Here is a 12,218-nt window from a genome sequence, read left to right on the forward strand (position 1 = left end):
GGTGGCAGTGTAGGGGTTAAGTGTTCCTAGGGGCGTGTTATTAACTGTGGGGGGGTTGGGCTTTCATTTAGTGAACACTGATCTCTGCTCCAAACACATGGAGCAGAGATCAGCGTCACTAGTTGCTAGGCAGAATGGAGAAATGTTGTTTACAACGGCACTTCTCCATTCGGCCGCTCCATGAGACGATCGCGGGGATGCCCGCGGCGATCAAGTCCACGGGTCCTGCGACCGGACTCACGGGGGTCCCAACCAGCGTGATGGCAGGGCGGCAAATTTAAAGGGACGTACATGTAGGCCCATTTGCCTGCCCGTGCCATTCTGTCGACGTACATCGTCGTGCGCTGGTCGGCAAGTGGTTAAATAATATGCTTTTTTTGTATGGCTTTTCGGATTTTGAATTGATATATATATTATGATTAGTGTGTGTGGATGGTTAGTACTTGTGTATTGTGTGTGTGTTTGTGCAGGTGGGTCTGCACATTGGTCTGTGGGTGCACGTTGGTCAGCGAGTGCACATTGGTCAGCGAGTACCTGTGTATTTTCTTGTTGAGTATTAGTGTCAGGAAGCTAGTTGTTAGGTAATTTGGACAGGGTATAATCCCTAATCCTCATTAAATTAGTAGGTACGATGCCCGGTGGGAGTGGAGATGTGACTCAGTGTACATCTTGCGGCATGTATGCATTCCTTGATCATACGATCGAGGGTGAATACTGCTTTGAAAAATGTAAGCACATTATTTCCCTCAAAGCCAAGGCTCTGAATCTGAAATTCCTGATCCGCCCTTATTCATAATTGGTCAACACAATGATGAAATCAAAGTAGGAAGAAGCCTTCCAGATTCTATTAGACAGAAAATGGTGGTTATGGTAAAGGACAATGGAGTTCCATCCCTGTCATCTACTGTCACCTTGAATATAGTTGTTGCTGATCATTTTCATCAAATTGCACCAGAGATGAAACGCCAGCAAAGTTATTCTGATTCATCCAATATGATATTTTATCTTGTTGTTTCCATAGCTATGATTTTTCTTTTGTTTATTGTAACAGTGATAACTATGGTCATTTATAAGTGTACAAAAACGAATATTTCACCAACCTTTGGAGCAGTAGGTAGGAATGTGTACCCTCAGTTCAGCTTGGGATGTACTTCTGAGATCATTGATACAAGTTTACCTTTTCCATTCACATATGATGTGTGTGTGACTCTTGACTCAAAGAAGAATGCATATCTCAAACCAGCTCAGAATGTTCCTTAATCATCCGATCAAGGGTGAATACTGCTTTGCAAAATGTAAGCACATTGTTTCCCTGGAAGCCAAGGTTCTGAATCTGGGGAAGCAGCTGTCAGCACTGAGAAGTCCCTCCATACTAAAGGAGAGCCAGGAACATACACGGCAGGTGTTGGCAGGGGCTAGCACAGAGGCAGGTGGAGACAAAGAGGTGCAGGCACTAGAGTAGATGGGTAAAAAGAGTAGATGGGTGACAGTCAGGACAGCTAGAGGGGGAAGTGCCAGGTAGGCTGATACAGGAGTGGAGCATCCCAAAAAAATATGGTCCATTGAGTGACATTGGTGAAAACAAGTCAGGGACTCTCCTTGCTGCCAGGGGAAGAACTCCTCCAGTGAGAGTGGGGGGAAGCAAAGGGAAAGGAAAGAAAGATCCTAGTGGTAGGGGACTTAATTCTTAGAATGACAGTGAGAGCAATCTGTAACAAAGACCTGAAGCACCGAATTGTATGTTGTTTACCGGGCGCTTTGGTTTGGGACATCATGGATCTGGTGGACAGTTTACTGGGAGAGGCTGGAGAAGACTCACCTGTCATGGTGCACATTGGCACCAATCACAAAGCCAGAGGAAGATGGCGTGTTCTAAAGAATGATTTTAGGGACTTGGGAGTTAAATTGAGGAAAATGATCTCCAAGGTAGTATTCTCAGGAATACTACCGGCACATTGAGTCACACCAGAAAGGCAGAGGGAGATAAGGTAGTAAACAAGTGACTGAAGATCTGGTGTAGTAAGTGAATGTGAGAGATGACATCACTAAGGGAGCTAGGGAGGAGGTGGAATACTTTTGGGTAAAGCTCCAAAGGGATGAAGCTAAGGGGAAAATATTACTGGGAGTATGCTATAGGCCCCCTAATCTGAGGGAGGAGAGGGAGACAGAGCTTCTATGATATATTGGATTAGCAGCAAGGATGGGAAGTGTTATCATAATGGGGGATTTTAATTATCCAGACATAGACTGGGCGGAGGGAGCCACATATTCGTCTAAGGATCTCCAGTTCCTAAATGTCTTGCAGGACAATTTCATGGTTCAGATGGTAGACGCACCAACTAGAAATAAAGCATTACTGGATCTACTGATTACCAACAATACAGTCCTGATCATGGATGTGGAAATATAAGGGGAATTTAGGAAATAGCGATCACAGGTCAGTTGGTTTCAGTATAAATCACACAAATAGCAAACATGAGGGGAATACAAAGACATTGAATTTCAAAAGAACTTCCCTAAACTACAAACCTTGTTAGAAGGCATGAATTGGGCCAAAATCTTAGGAACAAAGAACACGAGAGATGGGTTTGCTTTTAGATCATATTAGCAAAAAAGCGCGCATTGCCTTGCATAAATTAAACCGACCGAAGACCGAAGGTGGTGCAGGTATGTCAAATATTCATTTTTATAATCTTGCATGTCTACTTAGACAGGGTCTCGATTGGATATCGGGAAAATCTAGATACTGCAATATCCCTCTAGAGGGGGCTATGCCTCCCCTTATGCTTTAGCTGCAATTTTACACTCCAATTTGAATGCCCTCCCACCCCATCTGAAATCCAATCTGCTTGGACACGAACATTGCCTGGAGAGAAGTACGCAAACTACTGGGGCTACCGTCGACCATCTCCAGACACTTACCCATTCAAGGGAACCCTATGTTTCTCCCTTCTACCCTGCATGACGTATACAACCAATGAAAATTAAAAGGTCTCACATCGACAAAAGCCATGTACCAAACCAGTCAAGAGAAGTTCAAATCCTTTGCGGCTCTGTCACAGGAGTTCTCCTTGCCGTCAGCACACATATTTTATTACAACCAGCTGATCGATTACTTGAGATCACACTGCGGTCGTAAATCGGACCCTTTCCGGAAGTCCTTCATAGACACAGTGATACAAGTGGTTGAGTACTCCATCACCAACTTATATTCCTACCTTGTCCAACACCAATCTGAGAAATACCATCTCAAACCCTTTAAAAAATGGTCGACTTGGAGATGAAAATCTCCCGGAAAAAAATCTTGGACGGATACAGACGAGTTTGCAAACTTACCCTATCAGAAACCCGGCGTGTAACACAATTTAAAATAATCCACAGAGCCTATTACCCATTCTACATTGACAAGAATAATGCAGACCTGAAAAAATGCCCATGGTGCTCTATACCTTGCACCACATTGTTCCATCATCTCTGGGAATGCCCAACTATCAGTAGCTACTGGGACTCGGTAATAGCTTATGTTGGTACTATAACCAAACAGCGGATTCCGAAGGATGAACTGCTCTGTCTATTTGGATATGTTCCCCAATCGCCTCCATCAGGCAGCAAGAAACAGGCCTCTGTTCCACAATGGGCACAGCTGGCCCTACTTGTAGCACATAGAACGATAATGCAATCCTGGATTTCCAAAGATCCACCTACACTAACTGCAGTCCAAAAAGCTATGGAATCGCTCTTTTACCTAGAAAGATTGCACACAATCATGAGAAACATTCGACCTACCTCCAGTTTTTTTTCAAGATGGCGTCAGTACATGGAGGCCACACTAACACAACCAGATATCCAAACAGTCATGCAACCGTTTCACTACACGACCTGGTACTTGAAAAACAACCTTACCGGGTCACTAGGCAGACTCAAATTGACAGCACAAGGTGACCCCTCAACTTATCGGCCGCCATGAACTTCCAGAGGCTATATTGACCCCTGGTAACCGGGACTATATGCTACGCCCCCCTTCACTCCCGAGGACATACAACCCCGAGCTATTGCTAGTAAATATAAATGTGGTTCAACCAGATTGGTATAGACTATTGAGACCTTGTCAGGTCTCCTTCACCCTATAAGGCCGCGTGCACACGGGCGGATTGTCTGCCCAACTTAGTCCGCTGAACCGTGTTTCAGCGGACAATCCGCTCGTGTGTGGGCTTCAGCGGACTTTTTCAGCGGACAGTCTGACGGACTTAGTCTTTCGGAATTTCCATAATTTTGTCCGTCCAAACTTGGTTTTGTCCGTCCAAACTTGGTTTCAGCGGACAGTCCGCTCGTGTGTAGGCAAGTTGGACGGACTAAGTATGGCGCATGCTCAGAAAGGATTTACACGGCCGAAGGTTGCATTGCAGTGTATTGGACGTCGTTTTTCTAGTCCCGTCGTACGTGCTGTGGACGTCATCGCACAAGTTTTCAGCGGACTGTCTGTTCATCGTGTGTGGTCAAGTCCGTTCATTCAAAAGTTGAACGGACTGTCTGTCGGATTGTCTGACGAACTTAGTTGGGCAGACAATCCGCCCGTGTGTACGCGGCCTAAGTGTTACTGCACCGTATATTAACCATACTTCCCTCCGCAGGATTCAATGTATATTGCTGTGTTTAATCCTGTCTTTACTGCAAGAATATATTATATGTATATGTTCCTACAAAACCAAAAAAAAAAAAAATCATATTAGATAAGGGCATTAGCCAATGCATCCCATTGGGTAATACATTTAAAAGAGCGAACAAAGGTCCTGGATGGCATAACTCCAATGTAAAAACGCATATAAAAGCAAAGCAGAAGGCTTTGGATGAGGGATCATCATCAGCATTCAGACTTTATAAAGAATGCAACAAGAAATATAAGGGTGCAATTAGGGCGGCTAAGATAGAACATAAAAGCTACATAGCGGAGGAGAGAAAAAAAATCCCAAGAAATTCTTTAAGTATGTAAACAGTAAAAAAGGGAGGACAGACCATATTGGCCCCATAAAGAATGAGGAAGGATATCTGGTTACAAAGGATGTGGAGATGGCGAAGGTATTGAATTTATTCTTCTCCTCAGTTTTCATGAGTGAATCGGGGAGGGGGGGGGGCTTCAGTAAACAAAACTGCAGTGTTTATCCTTATGACACATCACAGGAAGCACCTCCATGGTTAACAGAGGACAGGATTAAAATTAGACATGGGAAACTTAACATTAATAAATCACCAGGACCAGGTGGCTTGCATCCAAGGGTAATTAGGTAACTCAGTCAAGTAATTGCCAGACCATTGTTCCTGATTTTTACTGACATTTTTACTGTCTACTAACTGGAATGGTACCAGATGATTGGAGAAAAGCCAATGTAGCACCAATATTTAAAAAGGGCCCAAACTACATCCCTGGGAATTACAGACCAGTTAGCCTAACCTCAATAGTATGCAAGCTCTTGGAGGGGATGATAAGGAACTATATATAAGATTTTAGTAACGAGAACGGTATTATTAGCAGTAATCAGCATGGATTCATGAAGAATTGTTCTTGTCATTAACCTTCTAACCAATCTATTAACCTTCTATGAGGAGGTGAGTTGAATTTTGATAAAGGGAGGCCCATAGATGTAGTATATCTGGATTTTGCAAAACCATTTGACACAGTTCCCCATAAACATTTACTGTACAAAATAAGGTCCGTTGGCATGGACCATAGGGTGAGTACATGGATTGGAAACTGGCTACAAGGGTGAGTTCAGAGGATGGTGATAAATAAGGAGTACTCGGAATGGTCAGAGGTAGGTAGTGGGGTCCCCCAGGATTCTGTGCTGGGACCAATCCTATTTATTTTGTTCATAAATGACCTGGAGGATGGGGTAAACAGTTCAATCTCTGTATTTGCAGATGATACTAAGCTAAGCAGGGCAATAGTTTCTTCTCAGAATGTGCAAACCTTGCAATCTATACACTGGAGGAGAACCTCTGGGGGATTCTAGGATTGAAAAGGACCTGGGGGTCCTAGTAGTGTAGTAGTAATAGTGGTAGTAGTAGTAGTCCGAGTAGTGCCAAGCTGCTGCTTACAAAGCAAAGAGAATATTGGCATGCATTAAAAAGGATCAACTCCAGAGATAAAACAATAATTCTCCCGCTCAACAAGACTCTGGTCCTGCTGCACCTAGAGTATGCTGTCCAGTTCTGGGCACCAGTCCTCAGGAAGGATGTTCTGTAAATGGAGCAAGTACAAAGAAGGGCAACTAAGCTAATAAAGGGTCTGGAGGATGTTAGATATGAGGAAAGGTTGCAAGCACTAAACGTATTCTCTCTGGAGAAGAGACGCTTGAGTGGGGATATGATTTCAATTTATAAATACTGTACTGGTGACCCTACAATAGGGATAAAACTTTTTTGTGGAAGGGAGTTTAACCACTTCAGCCCCAGACCATTTTGCTGGTCAAAGAGCAGACCACTTTTTGCGATTCGGCACTGTGTTGCTTTAACTGACAATTGCGCGGTCATGCGACGTGGCTCCCAAACAAAATTGACCTCCTTTTTTCCCACAAATATAGCTTTCTTTTGGTGGTATTTGATCACCCCTGCGGTTTTTATTTTTTGCGCTATAAACAAAAATAGAGCGACAATTTTGAAAAAAATGCATTATTTTTTACTTTTTGTTATAATAAATATCCCCCAAAAATATATAAAAAAAAATTTTTTCCCTCAGTTTAGGCCGATACGTATTCTTCTACATATTTTTGGTAAAAAAAAAATCGCGATTATTGATTGGTTTGCGCAAATGTTATAGTGTTTGCAAAATAGGGGATAGTTTTATGGCATTTTTATTAATATTTTTTTTTTACTAGTAATGGCAGCGATCAGTGATTTTTATTGTGACTGCGACGTTTTTGACACATTTTTGGGACCATTGTCATTTATACAGCAATCACTGCTATATAAATGCAGTGATGCCTGTGTAAATGATGCTGGCAGAGAAGGGGTTAACCGGTGGGTGGCAGTGTAGTGGTTAAGTGTTCCTAGGGGTGTGTTACTAACTGTCGGGGGCTGGGCTTTAATTTAGTGAACACTGATCTCTGCTCCAATCACATGTAGCAGAGATCAGCGTCACTAGTTGCTATGCAGAACGGGGACATGCTGTTTACAATGGCATTTCCTCGTTCAGCCGCCCCGTGAGACGATCGCGGGTATGCCCACGGTGATCGAGTCTGCGGGACCCACGACCGGACTCACGGGGGACCCGGCCAGCATGCGAGCGCGCCGCCGCCGCCGTGCTCGCGATGGCAGGGCAGCATTAAAGATTGGATGTACCTGTACACCAATATGCCTGCCCATGCCATTTGCCCGACGTACATCGGTGTGCGCTGGTTGGGAACCGGTTAACAAGACACATGGCCACTCATTAAAATTAGAAGAAAAGAGGTTTGACCTTAAACTACTTAGAGAATTCTTTACTGTAAGAACGGAAAGGATGTGCAATTCCCTTCCACAGGTGGTGGTCTCAGTGGGCAGCATTGATAGTTTCAAAAAACTAGATAAGCATCTGAATGACCGCAACATATGGGGATATACAATGTAATACTGACAAATAATCACACACATAGATTAGACATGATGGACTTGTGTCTTTTTTCAACCTCACCTACTATGTAACTATGATCTGCATTTTCATTACAGATACTTTTATTTGTAATATTTCAGCACCTAACCCCCATTAATTTATATCATACTTTATTGTTTTATTACGCTTGATATTTTGGATGCAAGGCTTGAATTACTTCTTCTCTAGTTACGTTTTGTTCTGTCCATTCTTTTTTCTGCAGTTTGATCTTTCAAATCATTATAGAATATTGCTTGCCTAAATTTGGTTTGTACACCTTGATCTGACTAATAAACCAATCAAGAGTTGGGAGATGAAGGGGTTTAAAATACTCAAATGTATGGTCGTTTGCATCTGAATTACTTTTAGTATATCCTAGTAAGCTGTATTGCGAGGACTTTTAGCCAGCCTTAGTGCTACTCCTATGCCACATGTAGGTCATATGTAAGGCTATGAGGATTTCACAGAGAACCTGAGATGCACGAATGCTGGTGAGAGGTCCCAGCAGTGAAGAACCTTGGATCTGGTGGCCAGTGAATGAAGTAACTTAGTAATGCAGAGTAACTCATATACTCTGATATACTTTCCAATGTTAATTTTTTTGGAAAGACTCCAAGGTTAATTTACGATTGGGTGAACATATCTTCACCTTTTTTCATAGGTTCAAACTCTTTCCAACATTTTAATTACTTTAGCAAATCTACACAAATAGGTATTTTTTTAAAAGTACTGACCTGTAGGATTTCTAGTATAGATTGTTTCTTGAGGTGGCAAATGATGAGTAATAGTATAATGGGATGCTGCTAAAATAGGAGAAAGAAGAGAATTAGAAAGGTGATGGGTATCACTGAAGGCTTTTTTTATTTAAGTGGCTGACAGTTTACTTGCATTTGTGTAATAAATGATAGCCAGTATTCACAGCTGACAGTTTATTACTTTTGGTATTTATCTCCATTCTTTCATTTTGCACTATTTTTTAATACTCTTCTGCTACTGGTTCTTAAGATATATACACTATTATTATAAGAAACAAAAAAAATAAAAAAAAATAAAATATATATATATATATATATATATATATATATATATATATATATACTATATTGTCAAGCGTATTGGGACGCCTGCCTTTCCGTGAACATGAACTTTAATGGCATCCCAGTCTTAGTCCGTAGGGTTCAATTGGCCATTGGCCAAACCTTTCCAGCTATAAACAAGGTTTAGGAGTGTGTCTATGGGAATGTTTGATCATTCTTCCAGAAGCGCATTTGTGAGGTCAGGCACTGATGTTGGATGAGAAGGCCTGCCTTGCAATCTCCACTCTAGTTCATCCCAAAGGATTGAGCTGATGTCAGGACTCGTGTGCAGGACAGTCACATTCCTCCACCCCAAACTCGCTCATCTATGTCTTTATGGACCTTGCTTTGTACAATGGTGTGCAGTCATGTTGAAACAGGAAGGGGCCACCCCCACACTGTTCCCACAAATTTGGGAGCATACAATTGTCCAAAATGTCTTGGTATACTGACACCTTAAGAGTTCCCTTCATTGGACTTAAGAGGCCAAGCCCAACCCCTGAAAAAAAAAAAACATAATCTGCCCCCACTACCAAAATATTTTGGACCAGTCCATCAAATGTTTTTATATCTGACTGGCAGAGTACTGTGTGTATGGCACATAAAGTCTAAAATTGCATAAAGAATAAAATATATGTGAATAATTTGGGAAGGGGTAGCATTTTTACCTAGCTCAAAAACAGATAGAAATCAATTGAAATTAACAGTAGTATTTTTATTTTTTATGTTTGCTTTCCATCTTTTGGAACATACATTTCTAGCTATAATAATCACTAAAATGTTCATACCATTAAGAATATTGTGTTTTGTAGGTTTGAATAATAGGACTGTATACAGTAACATCATTGTTTCATTCCAAAATTAAACTTATTTCCAATATTCTAATATTTGTCTCTGGGTAAATAAAACACTAATACATTATAGAGAATGAAATAAAAACAAAAAACTTGTGAAATATTTTTGGCTTATTTCAAATTCTCAAGGTTATTTTTTGTTGCATCCTCAGTGCTGTCAGTGTGATGCTGTTTTTTATTTAGCACTGACAGACTAATAAGTGTGACACCCTTTTGTCTATTTAATTTTGTCTATTTAATTTACATTTTGTGCTGCAAAGCATGCGGTTGCAGTTCCTTTTTTAAACTCTGAGTGGCGATATTTGCCTGCATATTGCAGCTCCGTACATAAAAATCCTGCTTTTTAGTGCACTGTCACATCAAAATTCTACAAGGAACAATACAGAATATAAACTCATGCTCTTGCAGAAAATATTTTTCAGCTTAACAGAATTTGTATATTGGATGTTTTAAAGGAAGATCAAACTAGAAATTGATCAGCTAACCAAGGATAAAAATGGATTTCCAGGTAGTATCATTCCTTATTTTCTTTACATTTAAGCTTATATTTGCTCAGCTTCACTATTCAATACCAGAGGAACTAAAACAAGGATCCACAATAGGAACCATTGCAAAGGATCTGGGACTGAATGCAAAGGAACTGTCACTTAGAAATTTCCACATTTTTTCAAGAGGCAAAATCCAATATTTCAATGTTAATTTAGAAAATGGAGACTTATATGTTGTAGAGAGAATAGACAGGGAGGTATTATGTGGGATCAAACAAGGCTGTATAATAAGCTTTGAAGCTGTGATTGAAAATCCTTTACATCTGTACACAATTAAAGTGGACATTCAGGATGTAAATGATAATTCTCCAAGTTTCACAAAAGATGTTTTTGACATAGTAATTAGTGAATCTGCATTACCTGGAGTACACCTTGCTTTGACACATGCGGATGATCCTGACATAGGTACCAATTCTGTCCAGGACTATAAGATTGAAGAAAATGAGTTCTTTACTTTAGGAATCAAAATGTCTACTGATGGAATTAAATCTCCAGAACTTATACTGCAAAAACCATTGGACAGAGAAATGCAGAGTGTTTATGAGTTAATTTTAACTGCTGTAGATGGAGGGAAACCTCTGAAAATGGGAACTGCACTTATCAAGATTATAGTTCATGATGTAAATGATAACTTTCCAAAATTTAATAGAGATACATATGAAATAAGTTTAAATGAAAACACACCTGTTGGTTCTTTGGTGTTACAACTCAGTGCTCTAGATGAAGATGAAGGTTTAAATGCACAAATAGCATATTCATTTCATGAAATTCCTGAAAATTTCTATTCAGTCTTCAGTATAGATGCAGTAAGTGGAAGTATTAAAATAATAGGAGATTTAAATTATGAGGTTAGAGATAGGTATAAGATAACTGTCAAAGCCAGAGATGGCGGAGGCCTTGCAGCTTATTGTAAAGTGTTAATAAATATTGTTGATATCAATGATAATGCTCCAGAAATAACTATATCATCTGTCTCGGCTACTATTAAAGAAGATTCGCCACTAGGTACAATTATAGCACTTATTAATGTACAAGATTTAGACAGTGGTGAGAATGGAGAAGTTGTATGTGAAATCGCTGAAATATTACCTTTTCAACTAGAAGGGTCATCTACCAATTTTTATAAATTGGTAACAGAAGGAGATATTGATAGAGAGAGAACTTCTCACTACAACATAACAATTAAAGCCACAGATAATGGATCTCCTCAGCTTTCCTCCAATAAAACCATTCAACTTACAATCTTAGATGTAAATGACAATCCTCCAATTTTTGAGAAATCATCTTATACAGTCTACGTGCAAGAAAATAATCCACAGGGAACCTCCATATGTAGGATAAAGGCCTCAGATGAAGATATTGATGAAAATGCCAAAACGAGTTACTCTGTCCTGAGTAATAACATAGATGGCATTCCAGTTTCATCATATGTGTCTATAAACTCAGTAACTGGAATTATATATGCTCAGAGGGCATTTGACTTTGAACAGTTACGTGAGTTTCAGTTCCAGGTGATGTCTAAAGACAGTGGATCCCCTCCTCTAAGCAGCAATGTCACAGTCAGAATATGTATCATAGATAAAAATGATAATGCCCCGAAGATTCTCTACCCATCACCAGATATTGAGAATTCAGCATCATTTGAATTTATTCCTCACACAGCTGAGAAAGGTTATTTGGTGACAAAAGTGATTGCGGTGGATACTGATTCTGGACATAATGCCTGGCTTTCTTATCATTTTCTACAAGCTCCTGAACCATCACTATTTACTATTAATCAGTACAGTGGAGAAATAAGAATTGGAAGAGATCTTCGGGAAATGGATTCTTTAAGACAAAAAATCATTGTACTGGTAAAAGACAATGGAGTTCCATCGCTGTCTTCTACGGTTACGCTGAGTTTGGTTGTTGCTGAAAATTATCAGCAAGTTTCACCAGAGATACGACTTCAGACCAACAACTCCGAAAATTCCTCTAATATGACATTCTATCTAATTGTTTCGATAGTGCTGATTTCTGTTTTCTTCATTGTGACATTGATAGTAATAGTAATCTATAAGGGCAGGACCGTCATAAATCCTCCATCTATTGGAAATTATAGTAGGAATGTGTATCC

The 12,218-nt window shown here is 40.2% G+C and overlaps 1 protein-coding gene across 6 annotated transcripts in view; it reads left to right on the forward strand.

Moving 5' to 3' along the window:
* The window catches only part of LOC143964452 (protocadherin gamma-C5-like), a 568,154-nt gene that overhangs the window by 101,869 nt on the left and 454,067 nt on the right, over positions 1-12,218 (forward strand). The gene's annotated exons all lie outside the window — the stretch shown is intronic.

The sequence above is a fragment of the Lithobates pipiens genome, unplaced genomic scaffold (assembly GCF_037356315.1).
Source record: "Lithobates pipiens isolate NorthernLeopardFrog02 unplaced genomic scaffold, aLitPip1_a1.2 Scaffold_8, whole genome shotgun sequence".
Lineage (NCBI taxonomy): Eukaryota > Metazoa > Chordata > Amphibia > Anura > Ranidae > Lithobates > Lithobates pipiens.